At 39.1% G+C, this 18170-nt stretch overlaps 1 protein-coding gene across 4 annotated transcripts in view; it reads left to right on the top strand.

The window, feature by feature from the left end:
- Window positions 1-1872: 1872 nt before the first annotated feature.
- Window positions 1873-18170, top strand: part of znf800b (zinc finger protein 800b) — a 31867-nt gene continuing 15569 nt past the window's right edge. The window contains exon 1 of one of the 4 annotated variants that reach the window (XM_081604111.1): window positions 1873-2352. The gene's annotated coding sequence lies outside the window, so the exon portion shown is untranslated. Of the gene's footprint in view, window positions 2353-4653; window positions 5116-6346; window positions 6806-18170 lie in introns of those variants that run through there. The other 3 variants (XM_081604113.1, XM_081604110.1, XM_081604112.1) reach the window with 3 other exon arrangements.

The following is an 18170-nucleotide window of genomic DNA, read 5'->3' as shown; positions in this document are numbered from 1 at the left end:
GTTGACGGGTCTATTGGTTGGATCTGTCTGTTTTTATTAAGAGATTAAGAGATTTTTGTGTAAAAGTTTCCTCTCTTATAGGCAAAACCAAACACGTTTATAAGTAGCTTAGCTTTCCAGAACAAAGCTAGAGAAATGTACAGCCGGTTTATGACATAATGTTTGTTTTAACGCGCTCAAAACATAATCTGCCAAAGAAAACAGGACACCAACTGGGCGTTTGTTGGATGCTTGTTGATTGAAATCAATCGTTAACAATTATTAATCTTTATTAATTAGCTCATGTTTGCTACAGCAGAATGTCCCCCCCCTACTTAACTATGTACAGACACGTTCAGCTTGTAATCCTTTTTTTTTATTTTTAAAGGATCCTACACTTAGGCGTGTTCAAAAGTGTCAAATCACTACATTTGGATTGTAGAGAGGGGGAAAAAAAAAACCTCACTGATTGAATTCAAAAGTTTTACTCATTTTTGGGTAAATAAACAGTTTTCAATATTGTGCCCCAAGTGAGATATTAATGATATTCTGGGTACGTTTGCTCGTCGTTGGAAGGAGTTACTTGGATCTGGGAATGAGGCCACACCGAATCTTACCTCGTTCCAGGTGCAAATTGGAAACCAGTTGAATTTGTGTTTTATTTTTGTCCCCCCAGTAAACAATAAGGCTATCTGACCAACTTATGCATGATGCAGGTGACTAAAATGAACACAAAGACCCTGCTTCCAAGATACATTTCTCCTTTGGGAGACTAATGAAATTATCTTATCTTATCTTACGAAGCAACTAACAGCTCACTCTGCAGTCAGCTGCTTAGATTACTTGATGACGTTTTTTCTTTAATCAACTCTAGCAGCTCTGAAACATATTTTGTGACCCTTTTTTTTCCATGACTAAAAAATTCATGTGAATTATGTTGTTTTTGTTTTTTTTGCTGCTTTTTCCCTTTACAGTATAACTTGAACCTCCAAAAAGCTGTTCTTGAAGGTGTGGCACACTCAGTTGCACATTCATAAAGTTTGTGAATGGAGCTGAAGAGGAAGCTGAAAGCAATGTACATGCCAATGTTTTTGAACTGGTACGTTTCTGTAGCAGTGTTTTCACTTTCCTTTTCATTGTTTGCAGGTGATCTACAGAGGTTGGAACTTGGATTTGTGAGAATGATCCTTAGCCGCGGGTCAATCTGTGAGTCAGTAAACTGAATAAGTATATTTACTCACTTCACAATTTGAAATGGTAAAATTGATTAATCTCTGCTGTGTCGGCTTCTGTTATTAGCATTTAAGCGACAGAAACGTATGTATTTATTAAGTAGGATTAACAACTAAATGTAAAACTGTAATTTGCAAAACGACCATTTGCAGGAAATGGTTAAGCAGGAAATAAGATAAAAAAAAAGAAGAAACAAGATGTGACGCAGAGGTCGAGTTCCCTTAGTCTCTGTAAAAAAAAGAAGACAAAATAGAGAAAATATTGTTCAAATGAGGCAGATTTGTTTTGATCTCCAAAATCGGGCAAATGACTCCATTCAGAGTAACAACTGAAAAGTTTGAACGAACTGAAACTTTGCCTATCAAGCCTGAACGAGGAACCAAGATTCCAGGCACAAATCGAACTAAATTCAACAATAGATGAAATACAAAATCACAGAGTTATTCTGGAAAAAGGCTTACAAATCCATCTGTAAGGCTAAGAAACCATACTCAGATTAATTAGCAAAGAAAACATGGAACAACAGTGAACCTTTCCAGGAATTGCCGGCCTACAAAAATTCTTTCAAGAGGATAACAGCAACTTATAAAACTAATGAACAAAACGAATACAAAGCCTGTCTCATATTTGGCAAAAAGAAAAAAAAAATCCTCCTAACCCATTTTAACTACATCAACTTCTCGGGGATTTCTAATGACATTTCTTTATAAAAGAAAACTCCTGTTATCCATTAGCTACAGCATAACATCCAATATTAGTGGATAGCCGCCCAGTAATGATAAAGTTATTGTATAAGTCTTTGGGTTATTCAGTCGCACTTTTCTTTAAACTGTATGTTGGAAACTTAGCTTCAATCAAAACATGTACTGTCGCTTTAAATTCCAGTTTTTCTATCGGCTGCTCCAGTTGCAGCTAATTATTTTAGCTACGATATTTCTCTTTCTCGTTAGCTGTGAGCTAGCTATGATTTGCCACATAGTGAGGATAAATAATGGCTCCTTTATAGTTCGCAGACTAAATAACTTGTTAATAAATTATCTGCTTTTATTTGGCATAATGTAAATTTCAGAGTTCCCTGTTGAAAAGCCTGTTTTATCACCATAGCAACGAGTGAAATCTTTATTGAAGTCCACAAATAAGGTAGGAATGTGCTGTTTACATTGTAATTTTTTTTCACTGTCGTGTTGCCTGTATTTGTAAAATGCAGGAGAGTAAAATGATTTTATTTAAATAATAAGTAAATTGGAGTATTAAGACAAAAAACAAAACAAAAAAACAACCGAAACGAGCAAAAAAGATGCTAACCTAACTGAATTAACTGTTACTAGGTCGTAGAAGCTACGCTAACTAGCTTGGATACATCAAATTATATTCAAGTTTAAAATCTCATATTTAATTAAGCAAAATTTCAAAAATACAAAAAGCTATATGATTTTTTTTTTGATATGCTAAGCATTGTAGTTGTAAGAAGGGGGGGCGGGATATATTTGGATAGCGCAACCTTTTTTATCAGTAGACTGACTTAGTTATAAATTATAACAGAGCTAAGAGTAATGGGTTTGTTTGAGTTTTTATTATTTTTGCAAACTCCAGAGGCAGTTTATTTTGACCATGATGCTTAGTTTTGCTTTCATTTTGCCATCATTTTGTGTTGGTATAATAATACATTGATATTTACTGTGCTTGCATCAAAATATTACATGATCCAATTATTTTTGAACTATTTAGCTGTGCTATTTCAGTGGTGAGGTTTCACAGTGGTGCACTTGGTTGCACTATTGCCTTGCAGCAAGAAGGTTCAGGATTTGAATCCCAGCCTGGGGATTTCTTTTTCTGCCTTGAATGTTCTCTCTGGGTACTCCGGCTTGCTCCCACAGTTCTAAAAACATGACCGTTGGCTCAGTTGAGTACTCTAAAATTACTCCTCTTTATGAGTGTAGGCATGCATGCATGGCTGTTTGTCCTTGTGTTTCCCTGTGATAAACCGGCGACCAATCCAGGGTATACCCCGTTTCACACCCAGTGACCACTTGAGATAGGCTGCGTCCCCAACCCCCGTGTTCCTGCAAGGACAAGCAGGTAAAGACAATGGGTGGATTTCAGTACTTTCTGAGGGAAGTGAAGCACCCATTTTGTTGCTGTGAATGTTTTTCTGGTCAGTATTTGTGTTTTTGAGAGCAAATGTGCGCATTTATACATTTGACAGCAGAATTGCTGTGGTCATTCTTTATAAAACACTTTAATTCAAAACTTTATTTTCATAAAGTATTCCATTCATACTTTTTGGAGATCTTATTAAGATATTACACTACAGTCAACAAGTGACTTAGCAGACACATGGTTGACTTACAAAAGACCAAAACCCATATAAGTGGGATTTTTTTTATTTATTTAATTTAATTTTATTTCGTGTGTGTTGTTTTCTATCCTTGTGTTGCTTTTGAAGTTTGTGCAGGTTTGGCTCTTGGTATTCATGGTTAATTTTCTTATTCATCGCACCTTTTATCTTTCTGTTATGTTTGTCTTTTTAGTCGATGTCTCTGTTGTGTATGTCTTTGAACCTCTGTGCTCTGAAGCCGATTATAAGGGTACAAAAAGCAGTTTTGTTTCCACATATGCAGTGATTTACTTTTGCCTGAATGAATCCAGAAACCATCAATACCACATTAACTTTTCTTTTCCCATTTTAAGAACAAACTTTAAAGTTTTTTTGTTGTGATTTTTTTTTTTATGTAGAACTACACAAAGTAGCACAACGAATTCTATAAAGGTCTATACAGCTCCATTGAACGCATCTGTCCATCACCCCAAAATGTAAAGAAAATGAGCTAAACCGTCAGGCCGGGCGGGGAGAACATTAATCGGTGAAGCTGGAGAAGCTGGAGCTATCCAGAGCTCGGATCTGTTGACAAGAAAACTATTACTTGGTCATGCAACAGAGCTTTGTGGAAAGAAGCTATCGGTGCAAAACAAGACAAAACAAAAAGCAAAATATACATTCTTCCAGTTTGCAAAAATGCTGCTTGTTTTTTTTTTGGCATTATGCTGTGGGAACGGGGGCTGAACACATTAAGATACGAACCGCACTTTTCAGATTTTTGGCAACCATTAATCCTCTTCTTTCTACTTTACAAACTAACTACTTTTTGGGATTAGATGCATGAAAATGTGAAGTTTTAAAGTGGAAATAAAGTGCTTGATTTTGTTGGGTTTGTTTGTGATTTAATCCTTTTGTGTTTGTTATGTATTTGTATGCTGTTCTTTTGTCTGTTTCGAGTCCTGTCTGATATTTTCTGTAGTTTGTCTATTTTAGGCAATTCTTTTTGTCATAATTTTTGCCCCCAGAAATATGATTAGCTCTTGTTTTGTTTTTTAATTCTAAATATGCAACAGATAAAACTTGGTGATTTTCTGATTTTTTTGTTTTGTTTGTATTAAGCATTTTTATTTGATCGATTAACTTATCTAAGGGTGCAAAACCTCCTGTTTTACTTTGCCTTTGCGTCGTGGACTTTCGTGGAGAGGCGTGTGTCCTCAAAAGGTTGCGCGTTTTGGGCGACAAAATCAGCCCCACAAATGCGGAGCGGTTTAAAAACGGGCGATTTCTTCAACTTTTTGCGAATTTAAACAGTTAAAATACTTCCTGTTTTCGAAGCGTCCGTCCGAAATAGCGGACATTTCCTGCTGAAATCGGATGCAGAGAGTGCACCTTTGCGCAGAGGCTGGTTTTATACCGAGTGGCTCCTCTGGGTGCACAAAGACAGCGGCTCGCAGAGGAACTTGTTCAGAGCGAACCGGGGACGCTGGGAGGCGAAATCCTCAACCTCCGGAGTCCGAATCGCAACAACCGCGCTGTTTACCTCCTGAAACCCTCTATTCTGCTTCCCACCTCAACAGTACAAGGTAAGGAGTTGTTTTAGAAGCCTTTCGGTGGTAACGGAGCGCTGCGGAGCGGGTTAAATCCTCTTCGCTCTGGCTTCCCGAGCGTGGTTGTTTTTGCAGAAAATGGCGTCATCGCCCTCTTGTTTCTGCTTGGCCGCGGCGGGGAGAGGAGTAGTTTCAGCGACTTGTAGCGGCGCGCACACGCAGCACATACTTCCTTAAAGGCAAAAATCGCGTACTGCGACGTCTTTTGTTCAATAATAAGGCGTTAAAATGCGAAATACTTCGCGTTTTGGCTCAGCAGAAGGACGCGCAAAGATGGAAGGGTCACCGGTCTTGTGCGCCAGGCTGCTTCTTGGAAAAGGTGGCACGGAGCCGCTAAACGCAGCGTTTTACAACGGCTCGAGACCCATCCAAATGACCTCGAATGATTTAGCCTTCTCCCCACGACGTTGATGGAGATATTTATGGCAGCTCTGCGCCGTATCTTTGTGTATAATTTACTCGGGTTAGCTCGTTTTTACGCCGCACTCCCCTGCCATGCTGCAATCGTTCCGAGGGGCCTCTCTCACACGGCTTGAAAAGGTGCATTATACCCTTGGCTTTTCCCTCTGATCAAATGAAGCTGCTCCTTTGTTGCTGGAAATAGCGGCTACAATATAAGCGTGTAAAAGGAGATTTTCGAGAGGTGGGGGGGAGGGAGGTTTTGGAGGTGGTGGTGGTGGGGGGGAGGTGATGCAAATCGTGCCATGAGAAACGGCGACTTGCCCCTGCGCTCTGGTTTTGCAGCTGAACCAGACGAGGACGTGCTGAATGAGGTGGAAATAAAAAAAAGTCCCCTGGATGAATCGCAGACTTTTTCTCTAAACTGCACGGGGAAGTCCAGGCGCTGCGCAACGATTGTGTTGCCGCTTTGCGCAGAGAAACGGTGGCAGCTGCTGTAACCGCCGCCGAGCGTTTCACCGCGATATTTTTTTTTTGTCCTTGTTGGCCAGCCTTTTGTAGATAGTTGAGGACTCTAGGATAAAAGAGCACAATAGTATTCAAGCGGGCCCTTTATGGCCTGTGAATGTGGTCCTAAGTCCCCACTCCGACAGCTACGTGTATGCGTCCTCGCTCTGGCCACCACACATCCAGCACAGCGAGGCCACTGGCTCTCTCGCCTGTATCCGCTCTGCTTGGTTCCTCCTGTGCCACAGAAGTCGATGGCTGGTCGTGCGCTCAGAGCTGCAACGCAGGTCAGCACAAAATCGAAGCAATCCACGGAACATCCTCGTCACAGTCGCTCCGTGCCCGTATTTTTTATTAAGTTTTCAGAGTTATGCAACAGAATTGCCGCTTCACTAACCTGAAATCCATCACCGAGGGTGGATGTGTTCGCGTGAAATATCACGGAGATCGGAAAGGACCTCGCCGCGATCGCGTTGAATTAAAAGAGATCTGTCATTTGCAAATCACCCAGTGCCATTTGCGTCACAGCCCGCGGCCTCGCACGCCCATGGGGGGCGATGGAGTTGCAAATGGAGACTATGTGTGTGCTGACGCTGCCCCAGCTGAAAGGGAACCAATAGACACGGACTCGGGCGGCAACGATCGCCAGCGCGCCGCCACTCTCAGGCAGTGCACCGACTTGGGATTCCGTATCAACGCGGAAGATCGCGCAGTTTTATTCCGGGTTTCGTCGGGCTTTTCATCGCTTTGACCGAGATGCGTAAGTGGATCTTACACACACGGCTTAAACCTGCTACGGAGGCCAGCCGGAGAGGAGTAGCCTATATGTGTGTCCTGTTCTCTTCCCTCATGGTGATCGCTGCATGTGGCCTCTGAGAACTCGCTCTTCGCCGGATAACTGTCTTTTCCACTGGATCGTGATGATATGGCCGTAAAACCTTTATTACCAGCGCAGAGATCGCTCGGATATTTTATGATTCGAGCGCTGGTTCGGTCACTTTTTCTCTGTTTTTTTGTTAGATTCGCGACGCGCCACAAGTTTCTGCTGTGGAAATGAACGGGGCGTATTTTATCCAGGAAGGTTGCGTTTGTTGTCGATGCGCTTTTGGGCACTGCGCATGGTTTCATTCACCGGACCTTAAAGGAGGCGGAAAATCACGAAATTCTCTAATGCAAGTTAATTAAATGTGGGTAAACTTGTTAAGTTACAATTTTCAGTAAGAATGTTTATAAATAACCATAATATGCTTGTACACAAACTTTCACATTAAAAGGTAATATATATATTTTTAAATTATTTTTAATTTATGATATGAAGAAAAACATTGCATCATGTGCTAAATTTAACATTCCCCCCCCTTTTTTTGTCAAGTTACAGCCCTAATATATTTTATTAAATTTTCAACTGAAAGACCCACATAGTAGCACTAATTATGCATGATTTAAAATAAAATAAAATAAAATAAAATATGAAAAGTGTGGCATGCCTTTGTAACTATACCCCTTTACAGTGATTCACTTAAACAAGATGCAGTGCAACCATTTTCTCCTATAGTCTCAACATTGTCAAGTAGAGTCCTCCTAGCTGCAAACAAAACAAAATCACAAAAGATCTGCCACATCTGCAAACCTACCAAAATATCTAATCTGAAATGCCAGATAATTACAGCATTGATCATGGAATAATAAAAAAAAAGACACAGCAAGTGAGTGGAATGACTTGGTCTGGTCAAAGAAGTGTGAATTTGAACTTTTTGACCTAGACTTTATTTAGCAGAAATCAAAGACTGGTTGTTTCCCCTTTGGAGAAACATGGTAATATCATGCTGTGGGGATACTTTTCTTCAGCAGGGACAGGGAAGCTGTTAAAAGCTGATCAGATGGATGGAGCACAATCCTAGAAGAAAAACTGTTGAAGGGGTCAGAAAACTTGAGTCTGAAGTGGAGGAACACCTTTTAGCGTTAGAGCAGCCGTAAACATCCAGAGCTACACTGAAATGTTTTATATCCATGTTTTGGAATGGTCCAGACCTAAATCAGTGGCAGAACTTTAAGATTACTGTTCACAAACACACACAATCACACCTAAGTAAGCTTGTGCTATTTTGTAAAGAGGAATGCCCAACAACTTTTGCCTTTGGATGTGCAAAACTACTAGGCAGACGCTTACAGACTTGGCACTGCTATTGCAGAAAAAATGAGGTTTTCCAAACTATTTACTCGGATAGGCTGAGAAAAGAGAGGTCACATTTTTCCAATTTTTAGTCATAAAAATGTGAAAACCTTGTATATTTCTAAACAATTATGAAGCCACTTTCCTTCACAAAGTGGCTTCCTTCACAGCCACTTTGTGCTGATTTATCATATCAACCCCCTCCAAATGTACATGGAAGTTTTGGAGAGAATCTATGGTGGAATTTAAGAAGGATTCGGATACGTGTCGGTGTGACTTAAGGGTCTAATACTTTATATACAGTGTTTTATATTTCCAGTAGCATTAGGACTTTTAATTTCTTTGTCATAAGATTAACTTGACACAACAGCAGCAGCAAGGACTTCCTGCCTTGTCTGAGTTCAGATCTCGCAGTTGTCAGTTTTTGGTTTTCAGCAGTCCACTTATGTCATTGTGTGTGATTCAGTCAGTTTAATGATGTATTACTGTGTTCAGTCAATGAGTCAGCCTGTCAGACCCATGAGCAAGTGTAGTCATTCAGCAAACCTATTAACCTGTAAACCCCATTACTAGTCTGCGAAGCAAACAGAAGCACATGTGGTGAGGGATCCACTCAGCCAGGCAACTAGAAAATCAGCATCTGGCTCTCAGTTAGTAGGTCAGCTAGTTGTTCACAATGCACACTCACTGAACAACCCGGCCGAACTGATATGTTGCTGTTTCTTACGAACAGCAACGATGAAGGGGGAACTTTGTTTTGGGCACAGCTTAACCTCTCAACAAAGACCTGCCTCTTTTCCTTCGTAGAGATAGAAGGGCCTCCAACTTCTTAGAACTTCTTCTCAAGTCTGCTGTAACAACAGCGTTTGCTCAAGATGGAGTTGCTTTAGGTAATATGAATTATTACTTTCCTCCTTTGGTTTCACAAAATACAGCGCCCCATGTTTAAAATTTAGGTGTGATTTTCAGAGCTGTGAATCCACACCTGGCCTGAAAATGCCCATTATGCACATCCCCATGGCTATATTTATTTAAATCTGTCTGTGCTCTCTTTACACACTCTCTGCTGCTGCATCTCTATATGCTGCTCTAAAATGCTGGGTCTGTGCATAATTTAAAGTAACACTGGACAGTGAACTCCATTTGAAAAGTCTCACTATACATTTAAGTATATGTTTGTTGCTGTGTTTGGTTCCCACTGTTCTGTCTGCGTTCCTTGTCTTAAAGTAAAAAAAAAAAAAAAAAGCTGACTTTGGATTTTCTTTTGACACTATCTCTTTCAATCCGGTGACCTTTGAACAGATAAAAATGGAAAGGCAAAGAAATTTAATGATAAAATGACAAATAATACTCCTAGTTTTAGTTGTTGTACACCTTTCAGGATGGACTTCAGACATTGATAACAAGGTGCTAGGTGCCTCCTGCTCCAGTACAATTAGTACATTTTATTTCATGGTATGGGGCTAAAACCAACACACATTAGTCAGTGTTATGTTCTTTTTTTTAAGCACTGATTAAATTTATTCTTCCTACTGTGGTGCTCATAGTATTGAAATTGCCAACAAACAATTGACATGGAGCAAGTTGCTTCTTGACTAAATGCCTTTTCAGATTGTACATTTCTTCTTGTCAGAATTTGAGGGGTTAATTTCAACTGGTTGGTTTTGTCTAACATTTTTTAGGTGTGTTCCAGATCCAGGCTTTGCATCACCTTAATGTTGGCCAACTTTATCTATTTACAAACAGTTTTGATTCATATTCAGTCTCCTGTTGTGAGTTAATGTGAGAGTTTCAAACTTAATACATTATACTGATTTTTAAGCATGGCGGTGGCTGCATTATGGTGAGGATCTGTTTTGTGTGCAGGTAACATCAATAACAGGCAGGGCAACTTAAGATTCTTAAGTTCCTGAAATCACAAGTTAAACAACTGAAACCTTCTTACAATTTTGCTTTCCAAACTTTGAAAATGATCCCAGACACACGAAATCTGCTTCTGGAAATGATCAAGACAAACATTAAGATTTTGGAATGGTTTCAATGCAACCTATGGACTATACTCTACATTTCTGCCAAGAAGACTCATCATCTGCTTAGCCCAATGTAATGTCAGGACCTTGCTGTTTGTTTCAGAAAGCATTGAATCAGGGTACAATTTGCTTAGGGACATTTAATTAAACCTTTTTTGGGGGGTTTATCTACTGTATGAATAGCAGCTTGTGTGTATAATTTTGCCCAGGAGTAGATTAAAACAAATCCCCAATAAATTCAAACAATTCAGTAAAGATGTTAAAAGCATGCGTCTAAAATAAGAAATCATGGCCATGATTCGTACATGTAGCACCTGACCGGAACTGTGTTATTTACATTTTGCATCAACACGTTATAATCAGTGCGTTTCAGTTCAGGAAGTCACCTTTCACTTCAAACGAACACACAGAGGATGTGATCATGTGTGATGTGTTGCAACTCGGTGAGCACTTTGGGGACTGCTTGTAGATTGGACATGAGAATATATAGAATTTATTCAATGCACACACTGTAAAATCTACAGTGTAGAATGAGTTGTTTACATAACCTTGCTCAAAGTGCCTATATTTATATAAGCCCTATTTGCACTTGTAGCGTACATTGGCACCGGTAATGTAAACCCGCCGTCACGTCACACGAACAATGGCCAAACTGCCGGATTCAGTGACTGAGTGCCGAGCGTTTGTAATATCAAGCAATGTGGATGTGTACCAGTTGGCTATGGCGCTGTCTGTACTGTCCTGTGGCCAGCTGGTATCAGTGGCGTGTCTGCCAGCTGTCAGCATCATGTCAGAGTGTATCTTCTTGTCAGACTGCCTCTGCTCAGCCGCAGGAAATACATATCAGAGGACACTGATTGCTGCCACACATGTCTTGGCTGTAGAACCAAACAAACAGTTCATCTGTTATTGATAAACTGATAGGCTGAGGTAAACATAAGCACATAGGCCAAATAAAATATGCTTTTTTGGGTGACTTGTATTCCGCATAGCAAAGAACTAGAGGTTTTCTATTTACATTGGATAATTTCTTCTGTTGGCTCTTGACGTACAACAGATGATTTGCCTTTTAGAATAACAGTGGCTTAAAACTGGTCAACACACCAATACATTATTTTCTGACTGAGGCAAACAAAACCCCAGGAGATGGAAGCTAATATTAGGTGTATTTGTGAAATATTGGGCGCTGGTGGAGTAAATTGTTTTGTGGTATAAATTTAGCTTTAAATGGATCAGAACTGTGGGGGTAATACATACAGGGAGATGACTGTTACCACAGAGTCTTAATGTTGTTCTGCCTGGAGCTGGATACATTGTTAGTTGGTATATGGGAAAGGTGAAGATAGTCATTTAACTTGTAGTACCTTGCAAAAAGTATTAACTTTATCACATTTTGTTGACCAGCTCGATACAGAGCATCATTGTAAACTGGAAGGAAAATGATACATGTTTTTCAAAAAAAAAAATTTACAACAAAGTACATCAGACGTTTGTGTGTACTCAATAGAAATAAATTTTGCTTCTCCTGCAACTTCAAGTCATTTATAGAATAGGGCATTTTTGCCAATTTTTTCTAAATGCCTCAAGATCAGTCGGATTGGGTGGATAGCATCCATTAACATCAGATATCAAAACCTGCCAAAGATTCACACTTGGATTCAGTACATGAATATGCTTTTTAATAACATGAAAGTTTTTTTTTCGGGGAGACATTTGAGTGGTTAAGTTATCGTCGACGCTGAATTTTAAGTCATTTTCTCTCTGAGCGGTTAGCATTAGCCACAGTGTTAAATCTGTGTTTTTCTCAGATTATCCAGTATTTTTGCTCCATCTGTCTTCCTATCAACTGTTGCTGTGGCTCAGTGCCTGGTAATTGCAAATTTGTGGATTTTATTCCAAATTCCTCTCCCTTGTCACATGGGCAATTCACTAACACATGAATGGATGTTAGCTTTTTGGGAGATGCTCATATGTATATAGTGGTTTTATAAAAACTAGAATAGCACAGCGTCCCTTCAATCCATTTACCATAACTTTGGAGTCAGTGTAACTGCCTAAGAAATGCATTCTCACAGGATGATGCTACCATCATGACTCACAGTTCAGCATACAATATTAGTTTTCCTCAGAACTACTTTAGCGTACAGGTGAAAAGTTAAATTTTGGTCTAATTTGACCAGAGCAGCTCTCTCCACTACATGTGTCCCCTATGGGTCATAGCAAAGACTACAAAGACGTTTTAGATCGTCTCTTGATTTTCTTTCATGAAGTTTAGATTAGTGGTTTCCACCAATAGTTGTTTCCTGATGAACAATTCTCCCCAGCTGAGGCATTGTCCTAAGTTATTTTGTCTTTTATAAAACTCTTTTAAAACATTATATCTTTTCCTTCACAATAATGTGCTAATTTGTGATGGGTTGTAACTAGAGGTGTGCCGATTGATCGGTCACCGATCATAATCGGCCGATTTTCGTGAAAAAGTGCATGATCGATGATCGGCGATCATTGGATCTTGTTGCCGATACCGATCACCTGCATCTCATTTTGCAGCCTGCCTGTGTCCCTCACACTGCTCAAACGCGCAGCAACAAATCCTAAGCGATGTGGAACTGTAACGCACTGAGTGAATGGGGAAGTTTGCGTGTTGCGGCGGAAAATTGAAGCACGTCAAAATGCATCAACACAACGAAGCTAATACGACATAAAAACAATGCCATGCTTGACGGAGTTTGGCTACATCGAGGCTCACTGCAGTAAAAAAGACATATGGAGGATCAGATAGCAGGTAAAGCAGCGCACAGCTACAAACACTCACCTGGATTACCATGACGGTCAGAAAGCTAAACAAATAAGCCGCAAAATTATTTAAGTCTTCGAGCTGCGATGGTTCCGCTCTCGCTGTTGAACCGCTGCTACACGCTACAGGTAGTAATATTTCCCAGACGGAGCGCCGCTTCTGTTCCACCTGGTAGTGACTCTCACACCAAACCTCTGCTTAAAGCTGCAGCATCTAACCTAAAAAAATACATTTTACATACGTATTAAAACATTCGCTGTCCTTACACGAGACAGATAATCTCTAAAAAAATAATCGATCTCCTCCCTGCTCTGCATAATTACTCCGCTCAGTCAGAAACAGCCACTCAGAACTAGCAGTAATCAGCTAGCCGCCATGCTATCAGGAAGTTTTCATTCAGTAACTCTGGATTGTTTATTGTAATGGAACCTGTATTTGTCTTTGAATGTTAAGTTTTATACTTGAATTTTTTTGGCAATGTTGAGAGGTTTTATTTTGGCTCTTTGCATTATTTCTCTTCAGAGCCTCCATATGTTATCAGTCTGTTAAAGATAGTATTATCGATAGCAGTACAATTTGCACAATGCCTGTTTTGTTTAGTTTTCTTCTTGGAAAAAGTTATTAAAACAAGTTTTTGTCTAAATTAAGGTGAATTCATGGTTCCTTTTTCCACATAATGTAACCGGTAGTGTTTATGATAAAAAAATAATAATGATTATGTGATCGGTATCGATATCGGCAGGAAAAAACCTGATCGGCACATCTCTAGTTGTAACATGACCAAAGACGAAAACAAGCTAAAGGGGTGTGAATACCTTTGCGTGGTAAAGGAGGCTTGTGAGTCTAAGAAGTTCAATGATCTCAAGATTTCTTAAGTGTAATTTGTCTGGCATTCCAGCCACATCTCACTTAAAGTTTAATCTTTTTCTGCCACATTAGCTATTATTCCAGTGCTTTACTGATCAGCAGTTGTTCATCAGTCTCTTCAGATAAATCAGTGAAGAAATGTTTCATTCTAACCTGCTTTTTTATTCACCTAATCATCTATACTTTGATTTTTGTGCAAAAAAGAAAAAAATTTCCTTCAGTGATTATGCGAACAGGTCCATTAAAGTTCATTGCAATCGAGATACCATTGTAATCTGTTCCACTGGGAGGTCAAGTCTTATTGATATGACCTTTTTAAGTATTTCTAATTACATTTAAGAGAGCATCAAGGTAAAAACAAAGTATGGACGCAGAGTTTGGGCCAAAGAGCAAGACTCTTGGTATTCCCAATTCATAAGTTTTAGCCCAGGACACCTTCTCTTTTATTGCCTGAGTTATAACCAGACTCTCTACTTCATAACCATGGCTGTCTGTTGCCATGGAAATGGGAGAGTCCCTTGCGTTATGTGTGTTAGTGTATTATTGGTGAGGGTTTGGCTAAATCCAATTGCTTCCGATCTTTGTAGTACATCTAAGCCCTTAAAAAAGTCATTTCTGGCTGTGTTGTTCGCTTTGAGATGGCTGACTCTGGAGGGTTTTGTTTCTAGCAGCTTGTCAGATTTTTTAATGAAATACCTCTCAGCAAAGTAATTAGCTCCTGGTGGTCTTTGTTTGGCATTTGCAACCTTCTGGATACCGCTGTACATTTAAATCAGACTCGGGATCCCTGGATAAATCAGTTTGTTTATTACTGTTTGCTGATGCTGTGAATGCAGGTAGTACGGGAAGTTTTGAGTCACTTAAAAAACTCAGCTTTACTAAGATGTTCCCCGATGCACAGAGATTTTCATTAGGCTGAACTCGCTCATACATATGCATTTCCTAAAGCAACTTTTTCTTGATTAAGAGTGAAGCAATGTATCCCAGCATCCATCAACGCTAAAACCTTCACTCTGCCATCAGGAGGTACAGAGCTTTATTGACCTCAAAGTATTAACATGTATTAAGCAACAATCAAGCTCGACAAATGCATTAAAATCTATCTTTTGTGAAAATGTCCTCGCAATTTATTTTCTTTTTCAAGATTTTTATTAGGTGGCAAAACTATTAACTGACATCTGATGGTAGCCTGGTTTTCAGTTGTTTTTTTGTTTTGTTTTTTCTAAATATCTGCCTGACATAAACAGTCTTGGACCTGTCATAAGGGCCACATGGGCACGTTCCCAGGGGACATTCACTAGACATGACCCAGCATAAGATTTTCATATTCTGACTTTTTTTTTTCCTTTAGGGAAGAAAAAGGCCAGTATTTAAAATGGTGTTTCTTCAATAAGAGGGAGTTTCCAAACCATTATTGTTCGTGTTTCTTTGTGACTGGAGATCTTTTCAAAAAGCCAAAATTGTCTTTCTTCAGCCGATCAACATTTGAAGCAAGATCAACTTTTAAACTGATGGAGAATCGGTTTTATTGTCCCAACAAAAAAGTTGCTAGAAAGGTTGAAAGCGTTTTCCACAAGGAGGAGAATATGAGGGATAGATCGCTTCTTTTAGAGATTATACTGATGAACGTGGTGTATTAAAAGGTGAAGTATTCTGGTGTGACTCTATAGGTTCTGGGGAGCGTAGTTGTCTTAGATGAATGTGGCTCCAGCATAAAGTGCTTTAAGTGGTCAATATAACTAGAAAACCAGCATAGGAGTTCAGTGCATTTGCCGTTTTTAGAGGCTGGTGATCTCGTTCGCAGCCGTCGGATCCCAAAGGTTTTTTAGTAACATCGCCAAACCTGAGGACGCAAATGAAAAGGGTTGTCAGGCTCAAGGATACAAAAGTCGAGGCAGAATAACTTCTGAAGAGAAGAACTATAGAGCTGTCTGCTCACTGAACTTTATTTACTGTGATATCTTTGCTTTGTTGCTCTGTTAGCCTAACAACTGTATATCTGCAATTTGATCTATCCATATCAGTTCATTACAAATGTTCTTTTTGCTCTTCAGAGTCAAGCTTATTATTTTTCACCCTTTATCTCCACCTAAACAGCACTGATATATTTTATCTGTCACACTGTTCATGCAGCCATGAGAGCTTTGTTTTCAATTAGTCCACTCAGTAAAAAGAAAGTACACCCTATGTGAATTCAAGCATTTTAAAGTATAAATGATGTAGCCTCTACTAGGTTTAAAAGTTATGTCAATATCACCTCAAGTGTGCAAAAGCATAGAGATTTACTGATTAGAACCTACCAATTCTGATTTTGACTGAATAATAGGAATTCTTAAGGCATCTTAAATTGACATGACCACATTTGAACAAATTATCCCTGTTTTGATGCCGTTATCTTGTTCTTATTAAATTATAGTAGTGTATGCTGTTGTTTGATGTTTATTGACTGTAGGCAAAGAAGTTAAGTTATTTTTTTACATGTATATATTGGACCTATTAAATGATAATAAAAGAAAAGGTCCATTTTAAGAGCAGCTAATTACTAAAGTTGCTCTTAAAATGTTTTGCGTGTTTTCTTCTTTGTCCTTTAGAAAAAGTAATTCCAACCAGGCAAATATCAGTCGAACTAACGACTTGCTTCACCTGTAGCATCTTTGCCATTTTGAAATGGGATTTGTTGTTTATTTGCTTCTCTGCTGCCACTCTGTGGTTTGACGCACTTCAAACTTTATGATATATGACACCCACAAGTAGCAGCCATCATTTGTTGCGTTTTCCTAACCGATGCTCCATTTTACCTCCAACAGACTGACATTTTCTCGTCTGTTCTCCAGTTGCGGCTCCACTCCAGCTATTAAGTCGAAGCTCCATCATTTCAAGTAGCCTCTGCTGTTGAGTTATTGCCTCGTAGTAATCCTGTGTATCATCAGCACTGAATGCGAGGATTCAGAAGTTGCCTGCAGCCTGAACTGAGAAGAAAACAAATGTCCTCATTTTGCCAAAGTCCTGAAAATCTAGTTTTAAAAAAGCAAAAATCCACTTAAGCTACCAATTGTGCAACTAAAGTACCTCTGCTCTGCTTTATAGGTAGATTTAATTCTTTGTAAACAAAAAAGCTGTTAAATTACAGTGGAACATAATGCTGTGACAATACCATAATTCACACAGCTGTTACTATGTAAAATATTAGATTTAATTTCCTGTTGCATACTTCACTGCGGGAAGAGCTTGACCTTTGCTTTTAAATGAACAGGGAGCTCTTGTTGCTGTTGTATATTTTGTAAATCATCCACAGTTTTCTGTGTTTTGTTCTCTAGAAACCTCTGCACATTTGGTCTGCATGCTTAGAAATGTTCACTCATAAGCTCTTGCCGTCCGTCACTCTGGGTCTGTCATTTTCTATATGTTGAGACAAAAGAAAGTTTTGAACCGCTGGGACATTTTACGGGCATGTTTGTCTCCCTCTGCTGGATTTTGAGGGAGACTACAAGTACCATGACTGTTCTGAACTGGGTAGTCAAAGATGTGAAGCTGTTATTTAGTAATTTTCTTACTTTACAAGTTTCTTATAGTTTGAACGAATGTTTCTTTCACTTTTGTCATTTTTTTTAGCACAATTATATGTTTTGTTAAAGATATCCAAGTATGTTTCAAAAATATATTTGTGCATTCACTCACTGTCTGACTGCTGTATATAAAGCTAAAGGGAAGAAAGAAAAAGTGTACAACTTCCAAGCCACACCAATCTGCTGTTTTGTGAAGATCTTTTTGGTTGGTTTTTATTTGTCTGTTTTTAGACTCTGCTTCACTCACAACATTATTAAACAGCGTTAAGTTGTAGATAAGGATTGTACTTTCAACTCCTTCTGGAATTCAAATTAATTGTTTGTAGTCATACGACTCACAGAACAGGTGGTGTCTCACACAGCTCAGTTTATCAGATTTTATCAATAGTTCCCACTAGAGGGCAGCAAGTTAAAAAAAAGTTTTTCTTATGCTTTGATTAAAAGAATTCTTGTTTTAAATTGGTGATTCGCTCTTACAAATACTCTGCCTTGTCTATTTATTTGTAATATGCTCTTAAAAGTCGGCACTGCTGATTCGGAGTTGAGCTGGTTGAGATTTCTCTTTATAAAGTATTCATCTCCTTGGATGTTTTACCCTTTTATTGCTTTCAAAAAGGATAAAATGGAGTAATTTTGCTGTGATATATTCTGCTTCCTGTTAAATACTGAGCACTATCTCCCTGGGGTGAGAT

This window comes from Poecilia reticulata, chromosome 23 (assembly GCF_904066995.2).
Source record: "Poecilia reticulata chromosome 23, P_reticulata-male-v2, whole genome shotgun sequence".
Classification (NCBI taxonomy): Eukaryota; Metazoa; Chordata; class Actinopteri; order Cyprinodontiformes; family Poeciliidae; genus Poecilia; species Poecilia reticulata.
Note: the sequence above shows the minus strand (reverse complement) of the source record. Positions and strands in the feature narration are given on the sequence as shown.